Below are 27,868 nucleotides of genomic sequence, written 5' to 3'. Positions count from 1 at the left end.
GTACAGAAAATACAACAGTATAATCCTTCACCCCCACTGTATTAAATACTATACAACTAAGATTAAGTTAGTCCAATAAAATTATTTTTTTTTCAGAATAGTACTTCAAAAATTTTTTTTATTATTAAGTGCTTTCAATATTTTTCAAATTCTTTTTCCTCCACTTTGCTGGTACCCTAAAGCCTCTGTTGGATATGGCTTTTGGGTAATCAGGATTAAGTAGTAGTAAGAAATAGAAGTGAAAGCAGTTGTAGCTTGAAGAGGTCCATCTGTATCAGGTATTTTACATATGTTATTGATAATTCTTACCACAGCCACAAAAGGGAGATACTATCAACCCTGTTTTGCTGATAAAGAAATGGCTCAAAGAAGCTATTAGATAAGATGCCCAAGGTCATTCATGCAGTAAATGGCAGAGTTGAGTATCTGAAATAGGCATTTCTGTCTCCCAAGACTGATCCATTAGACATACTGCCTGTAGGGCATTTCTTTAGAACCTGCTACTGAACAAAATTTCATTTCAGAGAAACACTGAAAAATGATTTTTAAAGGCATCATTTGATAGTACTCAGATTTTCCATGAAACTTAATCACCGATAATTCTAGATAATGGCTGTAAATATATAGCCAACACTGCTGCATTACACAACTCCAGAGAGCCTTTTTTTTTTTTTTATGTGAATGCTGTCCTCTGGGTTGTGCAATGTACCAGCTATAACCCAAATAAATGCTTATCAAAAGCCTTGTCAAGGCCATTTAATGTTCTGTTTTCAAAATCACTGCAATCATTTTTTAAAAAGCAGATAAGTATTCTCAGAATGTTAAAGAAAGGTATTTTTTTTTTAAGAAAGGTATTTTAAAGCACATAAAAAATACCCAGCATCATTAACCATCAGGAAAGTATAATTTAAAACCACAGTGATATACACCTATTAAAAGAGTTGAAATCAAAACAACACAAAAAACCTGTAACAACAAAAACAAAAACAAAAAACCTGACCAATACCAAGTGCTAACAAGGATGAACAGCAACTGGAATTCTCATATATTGCTGGTGGGAATTCAAAATGGTATAGCCACTTTGGAAAAGAGTTTGGGAGTTACCTACAAAATTAAACATATACTTACCATGTGACTCCTGGGTATTTACCCAAGTGAAATGAAAGTTTACGTTCATATAAAAAGCAATTCTCAAATGTTTACAGCAGTTGTATTCATAGTTGCCAAAAACTAGAAATAACTCAAACATTTTTCAACAGATGGATAAATAAACAAACGATGGTACATTCATACTATGGATTACTACTTAGCAATGAAAAAGAATAAATTACTGATACATGCAGCAACAAGAATGAATTTCAAAGGCATTTTCCAAGTGAAAGAGGCTGACCCAAAAGTCTACACAATTATGATTCTACTTATATGACATTCTGGTAAAAGCAAAACAACAGCCATGGAGAACAGATCAGGGTTTACCACAAGGTTGGAGATGGGTGGGGAGAGGCTAATTACAAAGGGGCAAAAGGAACTCTGTGTCTTGATTAATTACCAAGTGGTGGTGGATACACATTCTATACCTTCGTCAAAACACATAGAATGGTATATCACAAAATATGAATTTTACTGCATGTATATTTACAAATTAAAAGAAAATTTAATTCATGAAAAAATAAATATGTCAAATAAAAAAAAAAGAGTGAAAGGTTTTTTTAAAATTATTAGTTCTAGAAATGGTTATGCTCTGGAGATAATACAGCTTCCCCTAATAAGCTATAGAGATAAAATGTAAAATGCTTAAAACAAGGCTTACCACATTCTCAACTGATACTAGTCCCCTTTCCTTTCTTTACCCATTTCTCTCTCCTATGTACACATCTCTGTCTACTACCTTTCTTTCTTCCTCCTCTACAATGACTATAAATTGTTTTTGCCTACTTCACATTCCTTCCACCCATTTCTCTACTTACTAGCACTCCCATCCTTTAGGGAACTGACCTTCCCCCATTTTATGTGGTTCTGATGATAATGCTAATGATAATTCCCCACAGTGATCAGCCCAAGGATGGACCCCATCAGAGGCCTTCCTTCACAAAGTTCTTAGTTCTTCACCATAAGCTCTCAGTGATCTGAGGACCGTGCATCTCTGCCATGAAAGACTTCTAACATTAACAGAAAATAAGACCAACATACAGAAAGAAGTAAACTCAAGAAATGGAGAGTATCCTGAAGACATCATTTAAATTCCTGAATCTGTTTGTTCTTGGACTGCTCCATCTCTGCTCTGTCCACTTACAAAGACAGTAAGTTACCTTTTTAGGCCAATTTAGAACTATTGGTTTTAATGCTTCCGATTTTATGTTTTTTAAGGTTTCTTTTTTTTTTAATGTTTATTCATTTTTGAGAAAGAGAAAGAGACAGGCCACAAGCAGGGCAGGGGCAGAAAGAGAGGGAGACAAACAATCCAAACCAGGCTCCAGGCTCTGAGCTTCAGCACAGAGCCCAACGCGGGGCTCGAACTCAAAACTCCAAGATCATGACCTGAGCCAAAGTCGGATGCTTAACCAACTGGGCCACCAGGTGCCCCAAGTTTTTTTGGTTTTGTTTGTTCGTTTGTTTGTTTTGAGAGAGAGAGAGACAGCACAAGTGGGGAAGGGGCAGAGAGGATCTGAAGCAGGCTCTGTACTGACAGCAGTGAGCCCAATGCAAGGCTCAAACTCACAAACTGTAAGATCATGACCTGAACTGAAGTCAGACCCTCAACCAACTGAGCCATCTAGGGTTTTAAAAGCACAAAATAATTTGTTTCTCTAAGAGAATAAAAACAGTAAATTATCTCTTTACCTGCTGTGGCCTTCAGTTAACTTATTTTCAATATTAGTGGCTGTTAATATATAAATATTACCTAGCCCTGCTGTAAAGAGATAGAAATAAAAAACAGAGCTATATGTAGACTGAAAACAGACGTCCACTAAAGATTTACATTCCAAGTACCAGGAACCTTACAGACAGCTTTTAATGTAAAGTTTAGTCAGATTTGAAGTCTTCAATCCAGGTAGTGCTTACTTTTCACCACTTGACATTTTACCACTCTATTCATTCTTTTTTTTTTTTTAATGTTTCTTTATTTTTGAGAGATAAAGAGAGGAACAAGCAGGGGAGGGGCAGAAAGAGAAGAAGACAGAATCCCAAGCAGGCCTCATGCCATCAGCACAGAGCCCAATGCAGGTTCAAACCCATGAACCATGAGATCATGATCTGAGTCTCAACCAAACAAAGAGACGCTTAACCGACTGAGCCACCCAGGTGCCCCCAACTCATTCAAAGCTAGGTAATAAAGGTATGTTACTTTGTATCATTCTGGCTTTACATCGTTCATTCACTTATGTTCATCAGTATTTGAAGAAAGGCAACTGCATATGCCCATTGGAAACATACACACATGCAATAAGGATTAAAGCAAAAAGTCTTATAGGTTGACAACATATAATAAACTTCTAATAAGTCTTTCTTCAGCTTGTCTGCCTGGAATGCCCCTACTTATTCTTTGATACTAAGCCTAAATGTTACCTCCTTTCAATACAGCCTTCTCCACTTAACATACACTAATAGAACTGCTTGCTGCCTCTGCCTCCTCTCTATCATAGCAATACCCAAATTACAATTATTTATATGTTAGTGGTAATAAGAAACTTCTGCAGTAAAAATTTCTCTAGTAAAAAACGAAACAGAAAAAAGCAGATGAAATAGAGAAACACTGTAGTAACAGAATTCCCAATTTAACAACTGAATGGATCTGATGGGGAACTCACAGATGACTCAGAGTTCAAGTTTGGGCAATGGAGGAATAGGCCTATTTAATAGAGAAAGGAAAGTTAGAAATAAAACTACATTTTAGAAGAAAGAAAATGAGAGAAAATTCAAATTTGAGTATGTTGAGCTTGATGTCATGACAAACAGGTGGAACTCTCCAGCTGGAAATTGGGAGTCTGGGAACTTACAGTACAGAAGTCACCTGAAAGAGGTACTCACAGAAGCCAACAGACCAGGTAGTATTCCAAGGAAAAGAAGCTAGATGTAGAAAAATACATAAAGCAAATACTCAGGAAACAAGTTGGCCCTGTGAATGAAAAGAAGAGTGGCTACAATATATAGGAGAGCTAGAAAGACTACAAAGTTATAAGAAGGGAGAAGGAATCTGGAGAATTAAAAAAACAAGTATTAAAACTGAAAAAAAGTCCCCATTTGGCAATTCAGGTCACTGGTAATAACAGAGAGAACAGCTTTAGTGAAAAAGAAGGTAGCAAAATATAAACAATATACATGTTGCTTTTTCTTTTGGGCTGTTGGATAACATAAAAAAGGAGGGGGAAAGAGAAGAAAAAAATAAGAAAAGATGTTTTTTGGGTGGATTTTTTTTTAGGCCATTGAAGATGTTAGGGGAGATTCAAATAAAAATAATAAAAGAGTTACTAATGAACCCATATATTCCAATAGAAGGGATAAAAGAAGTAGTCATGAAAGCCTAAAGACACATCCCTAACACTAAATGGTAGAGAAGAAGAGAAATTAAACAATTTAGAGATAAAGAAAAGCAAAGCTGACGAAGATTGTTTGATGGCCTTAATCTTGCTACTCTTTTCAAAAAAAAAAAAAGTTAATTGAAAACAACCTACAAAGTCTTAGAGCAGGCTAGAATCAGGGGCTAGAAAGAGAGTAGGAAAAGGTCTGAAAAAGCCCCTGTAGGAAGTCAATTAGAAAAGACTTGCCAAACAATGTAAGTGGGTATTCTGGTGCACACCCTATAATTAATTGTTCATCTCATTTCCACCTGCCTAGTAGAAGGGCACAAATTCTGTAGCCTATTTGATTTGACTGGTATTCACTGTAAAGACAGCCTACTATGTCTGATGTGAGGTAATGATGTTCTTTCTGTACATCTTCTTTTCCATTGTATATTACTGCATTTTTTTCTTTACTATGTTACAAAACTTTTAAATTAATCATTTTTATTGCTTCAATGTTTTCTAGTCTTGCTCTGATGCTTTGCTTAAATATCCAAGTAGTATTTGATTATTTAAGAAATCCTTAAGTAGTCTATTTTATTAAAATCAAGTATGTGATATATAGAGAACAGGAATTCTAAACTTAAAACTGGCTTTATCTTTTGACAGCTGCTCATTTATTACTATGATTAAAAATAAAAATTCCTGGGCACCTGGATGGCTCAGTCAGTAAAGCCTCCAACTTTGGCTCAGGTCATGATCTCACAGTTTGTGAGTTCAAGCCCTGCGTCCGGCTCTGTGCCGTCAACTCAGAGCCTGGAGCCTGCTTCCAATTCTGTGACCCTCTCTCACTCTGCCCCTCCCCCACTCATTCTCTCTCTCTCTCTCTCTCTCTCTCTCTCTAAAACATTTTTTAAAATTTTTTTAATTAAAAAATAATAATAGTAAAAATTCCCAGGGCACCTGGGTAGCAGTCAGTTAAGCACCCCACTCTGGATTTCAGCTCAGGTTATGATCTCAGGGTTTCATGAGTTCAAGCCTCCCATGGGGCTCTGCACACTGACCACAAGGAGCCTGCTTGGGGTTCTCTCTCTCTCTCTCTCTCTCTCTCTCAAAATAAATAAACTTTTAAAAAACAAAAATATTTAAAACAATAAAATTTCCTGGGAAAATATGGTTGCCATAAAATAGTCACTTTAGAAAGCTCTCATACTTGGGGCACCTGGGTGGTTCAGTCAGTTAAGTGTGGGACTCTTGCTTTGGCTCAGGTTATGATCTTATAGTTTGAGCCCCATATCCAACTCTGTGCTGGCAGCACAAGCTTGCTTGGGATTCTTTCTCTCTCTCCCTCTCTCTGCCCCTCCGCTGCTCATGTGCATGCATTCTCTCTCTCTCTCTCTCTCTCTCTCTCTCTCTCTCAAAATAAATAAACATTTTTTTAAAAACTTGTAAGAAAAAAAATAAAGCTCTCATACTTACTCCTAGAATGCTGCCATTGCATACAAAGCTATGGGATTCAACTTTTAGAACTCCTTTAAAGTCTTAACATAATCTATATATTATTGTCAAAGTGACAAATCTTCATTTGTTAAATATAGGTTTCACATTGGGGATATTTCTGGTTATCATAAGGTGGTTTATCTAAATTAGAAATACCACTTATGAACAAAAAATATGACTATAAAACATGCAACAAGGGGCGCCTGGGTGGCTCAGTCAGTTGAGAGTCCGACTTCGGCTTGGGTCATGATCTCACAGTCTGTGAGTTCAAGCCCCGCATCGGGCTCTGTGCTGACAGCTCAGAGCCTGGAGCCTGTTTCAGATTCTGTGTCTCCCTCTCTCTCTGACCCTCCCCCGTTCATAATCTGTCTCTCTGTCTCAAAAATAAATAAATGTTAAAAAAAATAAAAAATAAAACATGCAAGAAATTTTATGCTGCTATAATGACACCATCACTAAAATATATTTATGACTATATTCCCCTCCTCCACACTGTCTGCTCCGTGGGTTACCACTCATACATTCTAGTACGTTGGGTAAAAATAAAAATGCGATCATTTTATAGCCACAGTTCCTACTATTATAGATAATATAAGCAGCTCTGATGGTTTCTAAGAGTCAAATTATTCAATATTCAAAGTAGTTATAGCACTCTCATTTTTAAATTTAGCTAGTTGTTATTCAATGCCCTATCTTTTTGCATAGTATAGTGAAAATGTCCATTACCCCTCTGGCATATACCTGATGCTAGCCTACTCAGTCAGTTGTCTACTCCTGTTACAAACATATACATTTACACACATACAGCACTAATTTTAATTGCCTATATGTGTATTTTTTCCTTAGTTTGTCACCTGAATATTACCTGTCAGCTTTGCCTGTTCATGAGCCCTAGGACAGTCTTCCCAATGGTAGCTATACATTTCCATTGGTTCTTTAAAAAAACAGTCTAATCTCACACAGCTGCCTTGAGCCTAAGTCATCTTAAACTTAACTAAAATCTCTCCACACCACATTCTACTCTCAAAACAAAAACATTAATTTAAAGCATAGTCTTTTTCTTACATTCATAAGCTTCAATCCATTTTAAAGCTCTACTTCTGAGGATTATTCAACTTTACCTTTATTCTCTTCAAAGGTATTTATTATTAACTCAGCATTTATCATTGTCCCTATTCTCAAGGTTATACACCTGAACTAAGAAATGCTCAAGAAAAAGTTTAATCAGCTGTCTTGTTTCTTCAAGACAGTCCCAAATTCCTCCATTGCTGACTCACATATATTAGACCATAAGCTTCATTTCTGATTGAAAAAAAAATAAAATAAAATAAAGTGACTATATTTAAGGGGAAGAGTTAAGGTACATTCTAGGAAAAGGTCAGTGAATGTCTACCCAGCTGTAAAAACTGGAATAGAAGAAAATCAAAATAATTTGATTTTATGGAAAAAGCAGCAGAGGCCCAGAGGCAACAGGTGGCTTACCCAAGTTTACACATTTGGTGGCAAAGCCAACACTCATATCCAAGTCTCCTGATTTCAAGTTCAAAGCTTTTCTACTTTAACCATTCATTCAAATGACTAAACAGGATTATATTAAAAGAAAGGAGCCAGACACAAAAGACTACATAGTGTATGATTCCATTAACATCAAATTTCTAGAAGTGGCAAAACTATAGAAACAAAAGCAGATCAGTGGCTGCCTAGGGCTGCGGGATAGGAGCAGGAATCGGGAAAGTGGGCAAGGGGAAGCTTTCTGGCGGATGAAAGCATTCTAAAATTAAATTGTGGTAATTGTTATACAACTGTATAAATTTATTAAAACTTAAACTGTGAATTTTATGAGACATAATTTATATTTCAATAAAGCTATTCAAAAAATAAGTTAAAGAACTCAGATTTGGCTTTAAGTCCATACAAGTCTCAGGAAATTATCACTATCAAAAGTATCAGTAAAACACACCAAAAAGAACAGCTTTTTTCCAAACTTCAGATCCTTTTCCCTTCAGAATTTCCAAAACTTGGGTACCTTATTTTCCAACCTTACATTTTCCATGGAAACAAAGTAACAAGAAGTGCACAAATATACACATAGGAAACGCGCATAAAATTCCCTGAAAACACTTTGGTTATTGATCATTATTTCCCTTTAGGTAGGACCAGCACTGATGTAAATAAGCCTCTGCAGACAGTTTAAAGGATAACAGACTGTTATCTGGTCTGACAAATTGCTCCAAAATAGAATTCTTTAGTGATTTCATTTTCATGACATCTTTGTGCCATTATAATGTAAACACTAATAGTCTTTTTATTTAGAGGAGCCATTTTTAATTGTATATTAGCAAGTTTCTTTAGTTTATTATTTGTGCATCCTAATTAGGCATACATTTTCAGCACTGACAGCCTATTCTTTACTTACAAATTAAAAATAAGTTATATCTCTCTCATAACAGTTAATGCTTTACACCTATGAGAAGTACCACTGTTTGAACCTTAAAAATAAACAGACTTTTAATTAACGGAGACCTAGATATCTGTAATTATGTCAGAGGAAACAGTTAAAATTACTTAGTAAACCTACATTTCCCATTCTGCTGGGGTTCAGTTTACAAGGCTAAGGAAAGACTTTTTGGCCTCAAGAATTTCGATTACCACCTTCCTAAGCCCTAGAGTTTCACCAAACTTCCTAAAAGAGAAAGAAAAATCTGCAACTTATAAAGAGAAAGCAAAATATTTACCCTAGCTTAAGCTCTTAATTTTAAAGAGTAGGTTTCTCAAAATTACAATCTTTTGACATTTGGTAACTGAATGAATTAAGTAGTTATTCAAAGAACTCAAGACATGAAAAATGTAACACAATCTCAACTGAATATATATCTCTTTCAGGTACAATCCCATGTATTAGAGAAACTTAATCAATCAGATCCCAAATGATTGGGGCCCGAATTATGAAACACACTTTCTCCCTGTGACCTTTTCACAGTAACTGGCTTAAACTTGCTAACAGTACTCCCATGAATGGAGAACACTGCTGTTCATTTTAGTTTGTTAGTCCTCTTCAAGGGACACAGTATTTTTTTTTTTTCACATTTTTATTACTGCAATGAGGGCACACAAAGAAGTTGAAGAGATATTCTAAAAACCAATTCCTTGTAAACAGATACTCCACAGATGAAGACAACAGAGGAGACATGAAAATACATTCCAGGAAACTGGAAGAGGGGTTTATGATATATTAAATATTAAGCAGAACAATAATGTGACTGATACAGCACCCTTAACAATGAACCAACAACCCCATATCCCTTTTTATATGGAGTTACAAAATCATGTTTAATAAATCATATTAAACCCTGCCCCAACTAAAGTTCTAAGTCTCTTGCCTATTGCCTCAAAGGAAATGAAATCATTATAATAAATCTATTGTAACATAAAAGCTAATGTTTTATCAGGAAATGTTCTTTGTATGAACTCTATAAGAAAAAAAAAATCCTATAAGGATGGTCAACTCCCTCCCACTACTACAGAGAAAAGAAGGAAGTGGAGGGAGAAAGAAAAACTGAAGAAGAAATCCCCCTCACCTCCAAACAAAGCAGGCTCATCAACCAGTAAGATCCTCTGCCTCTCTCAATCTCCCTCCCTTCACTGACTGCCCCAAACATAGCTAAAATCTGAAACAATGTATAATATAGAAGCTACAAATTATATTTTGATCAATTATATCTTACCAATCACGATATTATGATCAATTATATTTTAAAAATTATACACATGATTTTTAAAACTAGCTTATGGAATGATGACTTAGTCATTTAATAACATTGCTATGCTTTTATAGTTTGACGGTTTGTAAATACCTTTTTACCACAGGCAAATTATTTTGGCTCCAGGTATTAATGGAATTTCATATCTCATTTAAGGGATATTATAATATAAATAACCAGCCACAAAATTATTAAAAATTTAAAACTCATTCATGGTTCATTAACAGTCAATTGAATAAAAAAATTTATATAAACATAAAATAGGTTCATTTTAGTTGTATGTTTGTAGTAAATCAAACAGAAGACTCTCCCGTTTTTGTTACTTTTATTCATTTATAATCAGAAAGTTACATTTAAAGTTCATATCATGTAATATTTCTCATAACTCAGATTCTATAAAATAAACATCAGTTTAATTTCCCATTTACATCTACAATTGATATTAGCATTTTATTATTTATTTTATACTGTGAACTTTATTTACATTAACCAGTCATCAAGACTGTGACAAGTAAAAATGCTAAGTCTGATAATAAAATAAGTATGTTGAGTCATATTTATTCAGTTTATCCCACTGCTAAGATACATTTGAAAAACCCAGTTCCAAGATACAAAAAACATAGGAGGCATTTCAATAGTGATTTTCAAGCTTTATTTCAGTGCTTCAATGAGGAGGCTATACTATAGAACCAATATAAAAGAAAAGAGAGTAATAGCAAAGACAAGTTTGAACCACATCAGCACTAGCCTTATATTGGTAAAATTTGTCAATTTTTTTAAAAACCTGAGACATATTTCCTCTTCACATGTCATTTTCTGACCACCAAAAAAAAAAAAAACTATCACAAAAAGATATATATTTTTTTAAGTTTACTTACTTATTTTGAGAAAGAGAGAGAGAATCCCAAGCAGACTGCTCCACAGTCAGTGCAGAACCCGATGCGGGGCTCAAATTCAGGAACCATGAGATCATGACCTAAGCCAAAGTCGGCCACTTAACTGACTGAGCAACCCAGGCGCCCCAGAAAAAGATATTTTTTAAAAGTAGCCGATGAGTGAGGTATTGGGTTTTGGTAATTAAAGTCTTTTTAAAAGAAAACTTAAATGAGAGGTACCTGGATGGTTGAGTGGGTTGAAAGGCAGTCTCTGCCCCTCCCCCACTCACGCTCTCTCATGCTCTCTGGCTGCCTCACAAAAATAAACATTTTTAAAAAATGAATTTCAAAAATAAAAACTTAAATGAAATTAACCATATAGCTCTACTTTCTGTAACAAATATGAGTAACTTATACTGAAATACATAGCATGATCTCATGGGCCCTATGTGTTCTCCCATTAACAGTAAAATGTACATTGGGTGCCTGGGTGGCTCAGTCAAGTTAAGCATCCGACTTTGGCTCAGGTCATGATCTCATGGTTTCTAGGTTCAAGCCCTGCGTCTGGCTCTGCTGACAGCTCAGAGCCTGAAACCTACTTTGGATATTGTGTCTCCCTCTCTCTCTGTCCTCCCCCACTCACTCTCTGTCTCTCTCAAAAATAAACATTAAAAAAAAATTTTTTTAATAGAAAGTAAAGTTTATATGAGTTACATGTTTAGAATATTGTAGATATTGATATAAAGTCATTTATTTAATCAAGGAAGAATAACCCTATGCCAAGTGAGTGATATCATTCGTTTTATTGGTTTGATCCCTAATCATTTCAAAGAGAAAATTGTGGGATATGGAGGGAGGTTGAGTAAGAGGGGATGTAGACTGCAGAGTAGAATATAGAGAGAAAGGAAGGTTGAGAGGAGCCTAATACCTTAAAAAATGTATCTTAAATGCATACTCATCCCCATACAATAGTCTTCTGTTGGGAATTTTAAAATGTTTTTTTAAAAATCAATTGTAAATATCTTTTACTTTTAGGCCTGTTTGTCTTATTATAGCAAACTACAATTTAATAACAACTCAAACTGCCAAAAAGAAACTATATACTTTATGGTACAGAAATATAAACTACAGACTCATGAAGAAGGGAACCAAAGGAAATCTTGTACTGGTCCTTTAAAGGCTACACCTACTATACCACTGACTGTAGAAGCCTGGAAGTTAGTATCTCATCTGAAGAGTACCAACAGAACCAGTACTGACGCATGTATTAATATTAATACTTGTAGTTTCAGAATTGTTTAGAATCTTAGTTGTGCTTTAAGTTTTAAAAAATTACATTTTTTTATATTTATTCTTATGATTGTAAAATGGAAACTCTTTTATAAGTGTTCTATAATATGAAATGTGTGGATTTACCATTTAATTAAACCAGGAGATTTAGTAATGCAGTTTATAGTAAATCAAAAATAACCACTTAAGAACTGGAAAAAAATACATAAAAATAGTCTGGCATGTCTTATAAAACATTGTTTAATTTATAGCATATACCCCTTAAAAGTGGTAAACATCTCACTACCATACATCTCACAGGTATGGCCATTCCTTTCAAGGAATCTATTTTTTTTTATTTTATCAGCATTGAGATTCAGTTTACATAATGGAAAACAATGGAGAACAAACAGCCCAGCCACTATTTCCAGAAAAAAAAATATTCTAATGATTTTAATACATACATTATCAATTTCTAGCCTTGAATATGAATATGTCCACTGTGAGAAGTAAAATAACATATCTAACTTATTACAGTTGTGAAATCTAAATAAAGCACCATAAACCAAAAAATAATTGCTTTATAGTCAAAGGCACAAGTTCAATTTGGTAAAGCCACTGGACTCACTGCGCCATATTACAGAAGACAGAGGTTAAGAGATGACCTTGGGATCCTGCTTTCCAGATGTCTGAAGGGTCCATTTCTTAATGAAATTATCTCTACTCTTAATAAATATTTAGCTTACTAACTACCCAGTCAATATATTCGTCTATATAAGACTCTACTTGATTTTTGAAATTTTAGGACTATAGATATTATAAAGAAAAAATTTATGAACATACAACTTGCACAAAGGATTAAGATATATTTCCCCTCTGATGCAATGCACAAGAAGATTAAGAAACTTACTATCACACATTCTACATTATGGGGCATATTTTCTGAGATTTTAAATGAGAAATTCAATAAACCTGAAGCATCTACTTTCTATTATTTCAGATCATGAAAAGATTTAATTTGTAATACTATATATATAATACATGTATATATATTATATACATTATATATAATACATATATAATGTATATATTATATATGTGTATATATAATATACATATATATTCCACAAATAACTATATATAGATATATGCCCATATCAATTCCTTTACTCTTTTAATTAAAAATTTATGTTCCTTCAGGTCATAAAAATCAGGGTTTGGGCATTTTAAAAGTTCAAACACATATTAAGCTATGCTTTCTTTGCTTTGGCACTAGCTCCCCCTCCAGACCAACCTACTAATATAACTGTACTTAAAAAAATAAACAACAACACAAGTTTTTCCAAACCACTAGCAAATTTCAAAATTCACCTCTTTTAAGAAAATTCCAGTACCTTAAAATAACTAATTAAAACTGAAATCAAACACTGCATAATGTAATCAGAATTATTTTTTTAATTCCATACATCTCAAAAAGAACTGACCTGTAGGAAAATAACTTCAAGTGACTCTTTAAGAACATCCTAAACAATATATATAGTGCTATATTTTATGGGAATTATTTTTGAATCACTATCCTAATAAACCACAATATACTCATGTTAACTCACTACTTGATCAAAGATACATTTTTGCATGTTTCTGCAATCTATGCAAGTTTCATTCCAGCTGTTCAGCTCTTCAAGTACAATTCTCAATTTATAAAAGCAGCAAAAGGAAAATCCAGGTCTCCAACCATCTTCTATGTTCCTTACAGCCTATTCATTTTTAACTCCCTACATTTCTACATACTAAACTGTAAAATAACAAATTCAAATGTTTGAATGTCCACCTTATCCTTAATACCCTAATACTGTATTTTGATATTGAGCAATTAAGACTTTCTATACACATTTCATGGTATATCTCATAAGGTTAGCAATGTACAAGACCTTATCATTTAGCATACGTTTAGGGGTTTTTTTAGGTTATTTCAGAGAAGGGAGAATACAACTTACTCTATTATTTCAGTACAGCACTGTTATGTTTAACTTCTCTCCTAAAATGTTTTCTATATAATGCACCCTTTAAAAGAATTATGCGTCAAAAACATGAAATTTAAATGTAATCAAGAAAATAAATATACACTTAACCCCAGGAGTAACAAGAAAGAAAGAAAGAAAAAAAAAAAAAACTGAAATGAAACCTTGCCTACAGTTTCTAAAGACAGCCAAGCTAAAGTTCGGTCAGTTACCCCTGATGAGCTTAATTCTAAACTGACAGAAAACTTTTGTTGAAATTTGTTCTGCGTTACCTTGAAGTTTGGGGTTATTACTAGAGATTCTGAATTTCCTAGGTTCGCCTTCTTGAGTTGGCTTAAGTCAACTGTAAATTAATTCAAACATGGATAGAAGAAAACACCTCTTCGTGCCTTTCTCGAAGGCCTCAATCAAAAGTCTAATAATATACGGCAAAACGCTAAGAGCTCACCAGGGATAAACCCTAACCAAGTCACTGCCATTTAACTTACACTGCGTCTCTGACGTTCTGTATGGCTGAAGATTGCAATCCCCACAGTAAAAGAACAGGTGCTGCACCCGACAACCCACTCACTCTTGCAGGACAAATCTTCTTTAATAAATAAGGGCTCATTTAACCTTCCCAAATAAGTTTAGATACTCAAAAGCCGCCAGCTCATCATTTCCACATCAATTGGGGGATGCAGTGGCACTCACGCCTTTAACTGCCCCGGCATTGGCCCCTCGCCGGGAGCGGATCTTTGTACGGGTCCACTCCCCGATTTCTGGCCAGAGAACCCCTCACGAAAGCCGGAAACGTATAAGCATCCTCCTCCCCACAGTCCGTGACTACAGGGAACGAGTTGCTGGCAAAAGGGCAGGTAGGTGGAGAGGAGAGAAGAGGGACACCTCCCACCCCCGCCCCCATCATCCCTTCTCCTCTCCACGGCTTCGGCCCCTGCCCGAAGCAAGGATGCGCGACGCCGAGGACACCCGCGGAGGCAGGCGCCCCTCACCCTCAGCTCGCGCCCCCGGGCCGCGCCGGAGCGTCCCGGGGGCTTACTCCCCACTTTTCCGGGAGCCGCTGGGTAAGCAGCAGTTGCAGCAACAGGCCCGGGGAACGCCTGGGGGAAAAGAGCGGCGACAGCCCCAGTCACATCCCCAGAGCCTCCTCGGACCCCGCGCTAGCCCAGCCCCAGACCCCGAGGCGCGCGGGGCCCGGCTCCCAACGCCCCCTTACCCGAGGCGGGAGCAGAGGCGGTCTCCGGCGTCCCCAGTTGCCGCCGCCACCGCCGCCGCCACAGCCCTCAGCTGCAGCTGCCCCGTTGGGGAGTGGGAGGGGTGGCTGGGTGGAGGATGCTACTCCCGACTGAAGGGAGACGAAGAAACGGAAACAGGAACCGCCGCCGCCGCTTAACGGAGCCTTCGGCGCCACTGACTGAGCGAGAGCGCGAGGCGGCGCGAGCGGGGCAGTAGCTGACAGCGCGAGACCGAGCGCGAGCCGGGTCCCGGGCGCGCGACCCCGAGCAGCGCCGGCCCCATTCCGCGAGGAGAGGAAGGGGACGGGTTGACTGGGGCTGGGAGGGGGAGATGTGGGGCGGGGGCCTGGAGCTTAGGGAACCTGGCTACTCGGGTCTGCCGGAGATAACGCGCGCACGCGCCGGAGCGGCTCTGACAACGAGCGCAGGCGGGGAAGCCTTGGCTAGCGCAAGCGTGCGCGCGCGGGTGGGGGCGCGCGCCCCTCAGCGTTACAGGCTTCTGGGAGAGGGCGCGCATGCGCCGGCGGCTGCCACCTACGGCGACCCTGGCATGTGCCACGGCTTCTTCCCGCCCCCTTCTAGCTGAGCCGTGGATAGCGTAGCTGCAGCATCCGCTGCCAGGGAGCCGCGGGCCACAGAGGGACCGGGAGACTTCCAACAGGGCAACAACTGCGCTAGGGCGCCGGCTCCTACACGAGCACAGGCCGCCCTCTACTGCCTTCAGGCCGGAGACTGCTGGGGGCGAGTCGAGCCGAACTCCCCACTCCCGGGAGCGCCATCTCCCGGGAATGCCATATTCTCGATAGCCGGGGGAAGGACTGGCCCATGCCAGTGCAGCCCGCGGCCCTAAGGAGCACTAGTACTGAAGCAGGCTCCTTGCTACTTTTTAGAGGTGATCGCTGCTGCTCAGCCCCTGCAGCCCAGGTCTGGCCGTTCGGCTGCAGCTAGCGGCGTGACCACAGAATGGCATCGCACCCACATGCAACTAGCGGAGCCCTGTTTTATCTTGTGAGAACTGTTTCTACATCTGCCCCGACAGAAAGACCTCCCACAAGGGCCTGAGTTTGATGCCTAGCCTCTCTCCCGACCCGCGGCTGCGACAGCCCCTTTGAGGCGGAAGTTTATTCAAAACGGGAAAGAGAACTTTGGGGAGGAGGGGTTCCCTAGGATGCTTCCTACCCGCACGCACTCGGGAAATTCCTGGCGCCCGCGATGCAGAGCAGTGGGCCGAAGAGCTAGGTCAGACCGGCCCAGACGGTGAGCTGAGCCGGAGGACCTAGGCGCGCAGCACCGGCACACAAAGTAGTCGCGGGCCGAGGGAGGGGGTGCCACGAGGTCCAATCAAAGACGCGAGCCATGTGAGTGGAGTGCGAGCCGACCAATCAGACGGCCGGAGAATGAGCTTCCCGTTCCCAACTCTTCCCTGTAGCCTCCGGACCCAGATCCCAAGCCTAGAGCGCGGTACCGTGGAAAGCGAGATGGTGCCCTGAGGACAGAAAAATTATTTCTCTAGACTTGGGTGTTTTTAAGTGCCTTGCTTAGGTACTTATCCCAGAACAAATAGCAGCGGCGTTTTAGATGCTGAGTATGAAAAAGATCACAGAAAAGAGATTTGCAAGGCACTGGTCTGCCAAGACTGCAATCTGCCTAATAACATTCATAAATTTACAGTGTTTATTGAGACCTTTTTATAGGCCAGGAACTGTATTACAGAAAAAACAAATAAGATAACTACTGATTTCCAAAGAAGAAAAAAAAGTTCCCTGCCCTCAATAAGCTCAGATTCTTGGGTTTGCTGGACCTTGTGACTCTGATATTTATTGTCAGTCCTTTAACGAAAAAGCTCTCAGCAAAGTAGTTTACAGTAGTTTTTATGGCTGTTATCTCCCTGTAAGAAGATAAAACTAAGGGAAAAGTAGAGTGACCTATCTAAAGTCACACAAAAACAATATACTAGCATAATCAGAATTATGTTCCAGTTCAGAGAGCTTGTATATCCATATTTAACAATTTTTTACTGAATGCATGGTTGCTGTCCTCCACTAAAAAGGTTTCTGTACCAAGCTTACAAATAGAACGGAATTCTGCTTGGAGGGCCACAAGCTTTGGTAGTTGGAAATGAACAGAAATTTTAGGTTTATGCCAAAGATGAGGTAAAGGCTGAAGTCTTATAAGTCACACTCTAGATACTTTTTAGAAGTCAGAGGTGAGATGGATATTTACTTCTTAGTTTAAACAGCATGTTTAAAAATATTTTACCAAGCATGTTTAACTTTAAAGCTTACCTTATATAATGCTTTAAGATCTCCAACTTCAAAGCTTTATTTTACATTTGCCTCAAGACTTCCAGTTTTTTATCTGGCCTTCATTTTTCCTTTCCAAAAACGTAGGAATTAAAATACATATCTTCTCAGGGCACCTGGCTGGCTCAGTTAGTGGAGCATGTAACCCTTGATCTCAGGGTTGTGAGTTTGAGCCCCACCTTGGGTGCAGGGATTACTTAAAAATAAAATCTTTTCGGGCACCTGGGTGGCTCAGTTGTTAAGCATCCAACTCTGGATTTTGGCTCAGGTTATGATTTCACTGTTTGTGAGTTTCAAGCCCCACCTCAGAGTCCACACTCACAGCACAGAGCCTGCTTGGGATTGTCTCTCTCTGCCCTTCTCTCTCCCTCTCAAAAAATAAATAAACTTACAAGATAAAATAAAATCTTTTAAAAATTAAAAAAAAAATTACTTACCTTCTCTACCTGCTTTTTCTTAAAAAAAAAAGAAAAAAAAAAAATTTCCTAGGGGTGCCTGGGTGGCTCAGTCGGTTAAGCGTCAGCCTTCAGCTCAGGTCATGATCTCACAGTCTATGAGTTCGAGCCCCGCGTCAGGCTCTGTGCTGACAGCTCAGAGCCTGTAGCCTGCTTCGGATTCAGTGTCCCTCTCTCTCTGCCCCTCCTCTGCTCACGCTCTGTCTCTCTGTCTCAAAAATAAATAAAAACATTAAAAAAAATTTTTTTTTAATAAAAAGTTTCCTAGGAATGTTTGTCCAAGATTTAGTGCACCTTGGTAGGATAGTATATTACATATTAAAAGGCCAATAACTTGGGTGTCTCTAGAATATACTCAGAAACTAGCTATCTAGCAGCTCTGATTGTGCTGTGATGAGGCAATGTGCTTCTCACCCTGTGACAAAACACTGTTAACAAAGCCCTTTCCAGGACGTGCCCAGGATTGAACTGCCACCTCAGAACTGAAGTATCAGTTATACAACTGACTTTCAGAACAAACCTTTACCCACTGAGTTCCAAGCCAATGATGAATTTCCAAAAAAAAATTCCCGACAGTTCCAGCTTTTAAAAAATACATTTCTTTTACTCTCTCCAGAGAGGAATATTACTAAAACTCTGCCTTTCTCTTGCTAGGTTAAGTTTCTGAGAGAGCAAGTATCTCCAGAAGGTTCTAAACATTACTAGCCACCAGAAGACATCTCTATCAAAGGATGTTTTCTCCACAAGCTCCAGCTGCCCCACCCCCACCACCCACTGCTGCTCCTGGGGCCCTCTCACTCTCTCTTCTCACCCCAGCTGCCTGCCTCTGCTTCTCATCACTCCTAGTTTCTGATATTTGCTTAAGCAAGTACAAGTGTTCCACCACTTCCTCCAACCTTCCTTCACAAACTAGCTTTTAGACCCATCTTTGCTTATCTGGAAACTTAACAGATAAGTTCTGCTCAGCAAGAGAATGTGCAGAACATTCTTTATGTCATATTATCCCAAGAACTAATAGAACCTTGTCGATATGTTATATTCTTTTATGCAGCCTGCGTCAAATTCTTAGTCATCAACCAGAGCTGTGGGGTCTTGCGGGTGGGGCAAGAAGTTGTCAACCATTAGACAATGAAAAAGATGAAAATGAAAGTTAAAGTGAATACAGGAGTGGCCATTTTATTGAGAGATTAGCTAGATCAAAGTTAATGAACTTGAATATTATCACATTTCCAAAGTTGTGAACATTCATGCAGGAACTAGTTTGAAGTTTACTACTACCATTTTATTAATGACTATAATAAAAATAATAGCCGAAGTGTAATATTGCTGAGTGTCAGGTACCATGATAAACTCTTGCCTCCATCATTTAATTCTCAAATCAACCCTTGAAGTAGATCCTGTTATTATAATGGAATCTATGAGGTCACAGAGAAGAGTTAAAGAGGTTCTCAGCATTAGCTACTTACCAGATCGTTTAGAAATGTTTCCATCTCGACCAATGTGAAACAACTGAATGTCAGTCATGGAAACTTTCTTCATAATCTTTAATTGTCCTTATTTTCTAAGTACTGCTCTGGATACATCTACTTAGAGGATTCCATTTTGCAGGAAATCATTCAAAAGACAACACTGTTTATTACATGCAAAAAGGTAGACCTTGAGATAATCATTTAACCCATTTGGCCCTTAGTTTTCTTATCTGTAAAATAAAGGGGGTGGTCTAGAGAAATTTTGGTTCTTTGCCTGTTTTAAAACTATAAATCTAGGGGCGCCTGGGTGGCTCAGTCGGTTAAGCGTCCGACTTCGGCTCAGGTCACGATCTCGCGGTCCGTGAGTTCGAGCCCCGCGTCGGGCTCTGGGCTGATGGCTCAGAGCCGGGAGCCTGCTTCCGATTCTGTGTCTCCCTCTCTCTCTCTGACCCTCCCCCGTTCATGCTCTGTCTCTCTCTGTCTCAAAAATAAATAAACTTAAAAAAAAAATAAAACTATAAATCTAGCCAGCTTGACACACCACTGCCAGCAACCAAAACGAGATATGGAAAAACAGTCTATACTTTGAAATCCAGTAAACATTTCAAAGTCACTTTGAACCAACTCCCTAAATAGAAATTCAGTCTACACCCACTCATTAAAGAGAAGATCCAATCTTTCCAATCAGAAGAGTAAATGAAGTGATTGATTTAAAGACTAATGAAACTATCTCTTTCTATGACTTTCCTCCATGGCTGAAATCTCTGTCTTCTTCATTGAGATAAAGCATCATATAATTTAATTATTCACATCCACTCCTATTCCTTCCTCATTAATAGAGTTCGTTTTTTGTTATGTTTGTTTGTTTTTTAGGTAACCATCCAACCTCTAGCTATACAAGGGCAATTGAATTAGCCTGTCAATCAATAAATTAATTCCCTAGTATGGTAGAGACTTGCTTACCCTCTTTCCTTGCATATAAAAAGATTACATTTTCACACATACATCGCTACTGCTCAACTCTACCCTTGCAGTTGAGCTGAACCATGTGACTAGTTATAGTCACTAGTCTATAGAGGGTTGTAGGTAGAAGTGGTATGTATCACTTGCAGCTATGGAATTTAATTGCAAGTATAAGTTCTTACAATGTTTACTCTTCCCCAGTATCAAAACAAGTATTATTGAAGATGATAGAGCCTGTGTCAGCCTACGTGCCTAAAAGGGGACAATGTGGAACACCCTACCTTCCATCCTCATCAGGTCAGGATGGATACATGAGTAAAAAAATATACCTTTATTGTTTAAACCACTGAGATTTGGGGTTGTTTTTTACTGCAGCGTGACCTGGAATCTAGGTTATATTAGGTCTTAGACAATTCTAATTCTAATTCTAATTCAGGTATATCCTAATATACCTGAAAACCATGATAGCCCTGGGGTGTACTGGCCCAGTCAGACTGAAGGAAAGGATTTTTACTCCCTGCTTAGAGGAGAGGATTCTCGCTTACCAGGTACAATGAGTCAGCGCATAATAGAGATTGCCACTGGCAGCAATCTAACAAACACAAGAGGAATTAACCTTAAAATGAAGTCAACACACTGAAGATGGCAAAGAGGAAAACCCTTGAAGATATGTTTGAGCTGCAGGTTGTATCACTCCTGAAGGCTACTCTTCTTTGGACTTCTAATTCTGGAAAATAATAATTTTGTTTGTTTCTCTGTAACACCATAAGCAGAAATTACATCGTGTATATCTTTAATTTCATCACAGTTCATAACACAGATATGACTCAAGAAGCACTCAAAAATATTAGATGAATTAAAATTGTTTTCATATCATAGCTCGTACTCTTGCCTTTAAAAATAAAACATCACCTGCACTAACAAGGGAGGAAATTAATGTAATACAACCCAGTCTTGTTACAGATGAAGAGATTAAGACCCAGATACACTACAAGATTCATCAAGTTCACATAGCTTTGTTAAGGCAGAACTAAGGGGGGAAAAATAACTAATAATGGCTTCATCAAAAATGACCATAGTTTCTTGGGATACCTGGCTCAGTTGGTTAAGCATCTGACTTTGACTCAGGTCATGATCTCACAGTTTGTGAGTTCAAGCCCCGGCATCAGGCTCCGTGCTGACAGCTCAGAGCCTGGAGCCTGCCTCAGATTCTGTGTCTCCTTCCCTCTCTCTCTGCTCCTCCCCCACCCACTCTCTCTCTTTCTCTCTCTCTCTCTCTCTCTCTCAAAAATAATAAACATTAAAAATTTTTTTTTTTGAAAACATGACCGTAGTTTCCAACTGAAGACAGAGAAGCAATGAGACAGTATATTACCCTGGTAGTTAAAAATGCTGAAGTTAAAACAAATGTAGTTTACTTACTAGCAATATGTTCTTGGACAAGTTACTTAAACTCCCTGAGCTCAGATTTTCCATCTGTAAAAGAGGATAATAATCTCTAGCTCATAGAGTTGTGAGGAATAAATGACTCAACATGTAAAAAGCACTCAGCACAATGCCCGACACTGAATAAACATTCCATATATTGCAGATCTATCAAATGGTGTTTATTCATAGCTAAATCAAATTTTTTTTTACATTATCATAGATCCTGTTCTCCTTTTTAATTCAGACCACTGACCTGTGTTTTTCCAGCATGTATAATTCTAGTGTAGCCTATACAATTGTATAGCCAGTACCTGCTCCTCCCATTTCCACACATCTGCCATATTATGGCAGCACGAAAAGCCTTGTTACTACTGACTGGCCCTTGGCCACAACTAACTGGTCAAGAAGTGGACACTTGACCCAAGATGGGCCAATGAAGCTAGTCCTCCAAGATTTTTAGACTTTGTAAGAGAGGTCATCGCAAGTCTCAGCTAGATATATAATCTAGAAGATGTCATAGGACATGTTTTGGTTTTTGAGGGGGGTGGTGGTGTTTGTTTGTTTTTGTTTTTGTTTTTGGCCAAGTGGAGAAACACATTCTGAATTGAGAAAATACAGTCAATGGACAGAGGGAAGAGGAGAAGATGAAGAAAGTGTCTTTGTTATACTGGAGTTCTCAGCTCCAGGTTTCCTTGACCATTGGCAGAATCTCTGCCTTTCCTTCTGCTTTGGGTTGTCCCTTCCAAAGTTTCCCCCCAATATTCTTCTAATATCTTCCCTATTTTGCATAAACTAATTTTAGGTGGGTTTATTTTAGATCTGATAAATGCAATGGTATGCGATATTATGTTATCATCAGTAAAAAAAATAAGAAAAGGAAAATCCTTAAATCCATTATCTTAACAACTTGAGTGTTACTTCTAAGAATATGATCAAGTTTATAAAAATGAATCAATAAATTTTTATCAACTATATGTAATGTACCTGTAGCAGAGACTCCAATTATATCCCTATATCTGTTTTCTCATTCTTCCATAAGAGCCAACCCCCAATTTTCAGATGGCCATATTGCCACTTAGCTAAAAACGAGTATTTTCTAGTCTCCATTGCATAGGTGTGGCCACATGGCTAAATTCTGGCTGTTGAGATCTAAGCAGAAATGTTGTGTGGGACTTCTATTTTAAAAAATAAAATTGGGGCACCTGGGTGACTCACTTGGTTAAGTGCCCAACTCTCGATTTTGGCTCAAGTCATGATCTCACTGTGAGTTCTAGCCCCACATTCACTGTGCAGAGCCTGCTTGGGATTGTCTCCTTCTTTCTCTGTCCCTCCTCTGCTTGCTCTCTATCTCTCTTAAAATAAATAAAGACAACCATTTTAAAAAGTTATAAAAAGAAAGGAATATACGCTTCTTACCTGTTCTCTGCATCCCGGGCCATAATGTGATGACGGGGGCCCTTTCAGCCATCTTGGACCATGAGGAGGATAGCCAAACCTTGGAGAGAGCATAATAGTGAGGAAGGACCTGGCTCTCTGACAACTTTGCAGAACCTCCATTGCAGTCTTGGGCTGCTCACCTCCAAAATTCTTTTATGTGAATAAATAAATAAATATATAAATAAATAAGCTTCTCTCTTATTTAAGCCATAGTTTTCGAAATCTTTCTATTACATGCCACAGAAACTAATCCTGATACAATACCATAGTAGTTTGATAAATTATGTTAAGTTAGATCTTTAATGCTCCGCAAAAAGAGAAATTAATCCAAAAAGATTTGAAAGAAATGTAACAAAGACAAGTACATACTACTCTATTTAAAAATTTTAACCAAAAACAAAGATACAGACCAGGAGTTGGAGATGGGGGGAGATACAGACTGGGGAAAGATGGGATCGGAGCAAAAGGAAAAAAAAAAAATCAGAGAGAAAAATTCCAGCCAAGAAAAAGAGTTACCACTGTCAATATGTTATAAATACTTGCTCCAATAAGAATGAGTCTTGCTAACATCACCAAAGTTCCAAGGTTCTGCGTTACAGGGGCAAAAACTCTATCTTACGAGTTTACCAGAAGGAAAATTAGATTCGGAGGGAGAAGATTAACTCTAACCAAACTGACAAAAGTCTGAAACACCAGAAGGTCCCTTGAGGGCAGAGACCCTGCCTCTCTGTCTTGATGACCACTGTGTATCATACTTGCTGAATGAGTTAATTAATTTTCATTGCGATATAACTGCCAGGGGGATCAAGCACTCGTAACCTCTGGTTAGTCAGGATCTTCTAGTTTCCATGAGGACAAGGCAGTATAGAGTAGATTCAGAAAGTAGATTCTAACTGTATTTGAATCCAAGCACTGCCACTTAACAGCAATGAGACCTTGGGAAACTTTTTGAAACTATGTGTCATTTTTTCATTCATGTAAAATGGGAATGATAATATTATCTACCTCATCCGTATTGTTATGATTATAAAATGAGTTATTACATGTAAGGTTCTTAAGAACAGTACCTGGCACAGAGCACACAACAAATGTTAGCCATTTATAGCTTTACAAAAACCTTAAGCTAAAGCAAGCCTTTGTGGACACTATTATTATTATCTGATCTACATCCAAAGTCAAAAGGACATGAAAACAGAATCTCAGGAAGAAAAAGAAACAGGTGATTGACAAGATTTCCTGAGCCAAAGGTTGAATGTCATTTCAGTTTTGCAGTACATTCTACAACACAAGTGTTGGTATTTAAAACAAAGAGTAAAGGTTCTAAAAACAACACCCTATAAACGGCGCTGACACAGTTTACAAGTCTACTCGTAAACTCGTGTACATTGGGTCAAGTGGAGCCAACATATTCATATTCAAGGCTGAATATGAATTCAGATCTTTTAGTTTAAAATACACTCCCTGTCTTTGGGGGCACTTCCGTCAAATGGCTGAAAGTTCATCCAACTTATTCGAGCTCTTTAAGGTGCAAGGAACCAAGTAACTTGGTTACTCCAAGGAAAAGGGGATTTGAACTGTTTTCATTTCAAAATACATGAACCAAAACTTATCCTGTGGCTGAACCACTGAGGCAACTGGAGATCTGCTGATCCATGTTTTCATCCCATGTCATTTTCTGCTCTTCTGCTCTTCTCTCAGTACCAACTGACTTCCATTTTTTGTTTTACCTTTTGGTTTCTGCAGGCTCATGATTTCCATTCCCTTATAACTGCATCTTTTTCATAGCATAAGACACAATCTTAACTTTCAAATTCTCAGTTTCTTGATTCACATTCTCCACAGAGGGAAATCGTGTTGGGTCTTCATGTCTTTCTCTATGAAGTCACATAATAGGTCTTTGGCCTTCAGTCAGGTGTTAATTCTGGTCCAAACTACTGTGTCAAAGTGGTGATGGCTGCCCTTTCAGCAGGGGCTTTGTGCCTGAGCATGGCAAACTCTTTAGCAGAAGTAGGGGGTGGGTACACACAGGAATTGACATCTCTAACATCCTGCTGTTTTCTTTTCCTTCACTTTCTCCTTCAGTTGTCTATAACTCTCCTCAGCCCACTAATATTCACATAGGGATCTTACCACTCTGTCCTTCTCTTCTCAGTACTTATCAATTCAACTCAATTCAATCTCAGCCTCCACATTGGTCTTTGCTAATTTTCCAATGCATTGTTTCCAGTAAATGTTTTCTTTATGAAGTCAGGTGGACTCTGTTGGAGTTTGTCTCCACATGGACCATCTAGCTTCTCACCAACGAAATAACTCAGCCCTCCCCTTATGTTGTCACAAAGTGAGCTTGGAAGAAATCATGAGTTATGTAAATGCAACACTCATAGCTTCTTTTAAAATCAGCAAAAAGGTTGGGGGGGGGGGGGCGGTGCCTGGGTGGTTCAGTCAGTTAAGCGTTTGACTTCGGCTCAGGTCATGATCTCACAGTTCGTGGGTTCGAGCCCCGCGTCGGGCTCTGTGCTGACAGCTCACAGCCTGGAGCCTGTTTCGATTCTGGGTCTCCCTCTCTCTGCCCCTCCCCAACTCACGCTCTGTCTCTGTCTCAAAAATAAATAAACATTAAAAAAAAAATCAGCAAAAAGGTGAAGCCCTATGATAATGGAACAAAACTGTCTTCACATAGGAAAGACAGATATTTTATTTTATATTTTTAAGACAGACATCTTAAAAGCTAATCTACAGACAAGTTTCATTAAAAGCTGATTCTATCAGGTGTTGAAACACAGGGTTTATGAATATCTAATATATAAATAGTGGCAACAGAAGTCCTATGGCTCTGACATAACAACAAGGGAGATGTTTGGTGAGCACTAAGGCCTCTGCCACATGCAGTAGATAACCTACGCAATAACATGTTGCATGGCCCTGGAGAAAATAATTTAAACAAGAACAACCAGAAGATGAAATGGACAGCAGGAAGTAAATTTTAGAAATTGTGAAGAATGTGGTAACTTATGAGGTGAAAAAGTGACTAAAGATGAAGGAGATTTAGGGCTTGGGTGACTAGTTATTTGATACCATTAATATAATTCATAGTTCAGTATAATCACATGTAGAATTCAGGTCTTCTGATCCCAAACCAATATTCTGTTCATTCTGACAGGCTCAATGTTTTGTTTTCGAAAAATCAAAATCCTAACAAAAGATCATTGAGCCAGAATGGATTCAGCATTGTATCCCCAGTGCCTAGATTAGTGCTAAGCCTATGGGAGATGCTCAAACAACATTAAATGAATTAATGAATGAATAAATGAATGAGAATGTGACTATTTCAGCAGAAAGGATTTGACTAAAAAAAAGTCGTTTTTGTCCTAACATATTGTTAGAGCCTGCAAATGGTTTCCAAGGAAGTTGTAATACCTTTTAATAGCTATTTTTACAGTATCCTGAGAAATTTTATACATACTTATGTCCATATTCCTAAATAACAGAAGAAATCCAATTAACTTTGTCTTTTCTTTTATAGGAGTATTTTTCATTTTAAGAATGAGGGCCTAATAAAACAATCTATGCAGCCCTCTCACTTTTAATATTCTGTGTGCCTCTAAAACAAAATGTGCTTGATTAGTTCTCCCCTCCAACTTACAATGAATGCATTTACTAACTTCTCTCAGATAGATTTGGCTGTAGTGACCATATTTCAGTCACCAAATGGAGTGAAACTAAATCTAACAATTAAATCTGTTATTTAAAATCTGAATTTTCCTGGAAAGTCTAAGACACATGGAAACCATAGGGATGAGTCTGAAATATTTATTTAAACTATGCATGATTCCTCATGATCTTGTAACTAAAGTGTACTTGGCTGTATATCAGGGCCAATGTTCACCAATATGGCAAAATTCTGATTGGTCGGGGTCTATTTTGATTGTCTGAGACTCTGCAATCAAAATTTGAATATTCAAAGAGTACCTTTGTCTTCTATGAGCTTAACTTAGTAACAAAGAGGCTAACTGGAGCTCTGGTAAAGAGGGTTGCACACAGATAATTTTGATTTTGTAGTAGGAGAGTTTTTAATCCATTCTTCATTGTCTCCCAATTACCACTTGCCACTTTGCCCACCAAAGGACCTGGGATAAACTTTACACTCCTCACAACAAATCTAAATTCCAATATCACATGCAGATGAAGACAAGTTTTTACAGATACAAACTAACTTGGAAAAATATATATATATATATACACACACATATATATACGTATATATCTATATATCTGTATACGTATATACATATATATATGTATATATGTATCTACGTAGATACGTAGATACGTATATATCTATATACGTATATATATATATATGTGTGTGCATGTGTGTATATATATATATATATATATAATTTTTTAATAGTTTTAGCTTTAAGTCAGTCATGCTCTGGCAGAGTAGCATTAACCATATAATGATGTCTGGAGGTAACTTCTGCATTTATAACTCATGACGTCCCACCTATACAGTTCTAGAAAAACCAACCTGCTAGATACAGATGCTCATTAAAAGGCTTGCACAAGAGAAAGGATATTACTTTTTTTTATTATAATTGAAATGAAAGTTGAATAAAGTGCATCAGATTTCCCATAATAACCTTACAA

At 38.1% G+C, this 27,868-nt stretch overlaps 1 protein-coding gene across 9 annotated transcripts in view; it reads right to left on the bottom strand.

Annotated features, from left to right (window-relative positions):
- The window catches only part of FUT8 (fucosyltransferase 8), a 310,024-nt gene extending 294,502 nt beyond the window's left edge, over positions 1-15,522 (bottom strand). For all 9 annotated transcript variants that reach the window (XM_042943536.1, XM_042943535.1, XM_042943537.1 and 6 more), the window contains exon 1: positions 15,145-15,522. The gene's annotated coding sequence lies outside the window, so the exon portion shown is untranslated. The remainder of the gene's footprint in view (positions 1-15,144) is intronic.
- Between the last annotated feature and the right edge of the window lie 12,346 nt (positions 15,523-27,868).

This window comes from Panthera leo, chromosome B3 (genome assembly GCF_018350215.1).
Source record: "Panthera leo isolate Ple1 chromosome B3, P.leo_Ple1_pat1.1, whole genome shotgun sequence".
NCBI classification, from domain to species: Eukaryota; Metazoa; Chordata; class Mammalia; order Carnivora; family Felidae; genus Panthera; species Panthera leo.
Note: the sequence above shows the minus strand (reverse complement) of the source record. Positions and strands in the feature narration are given on the sequence as shown.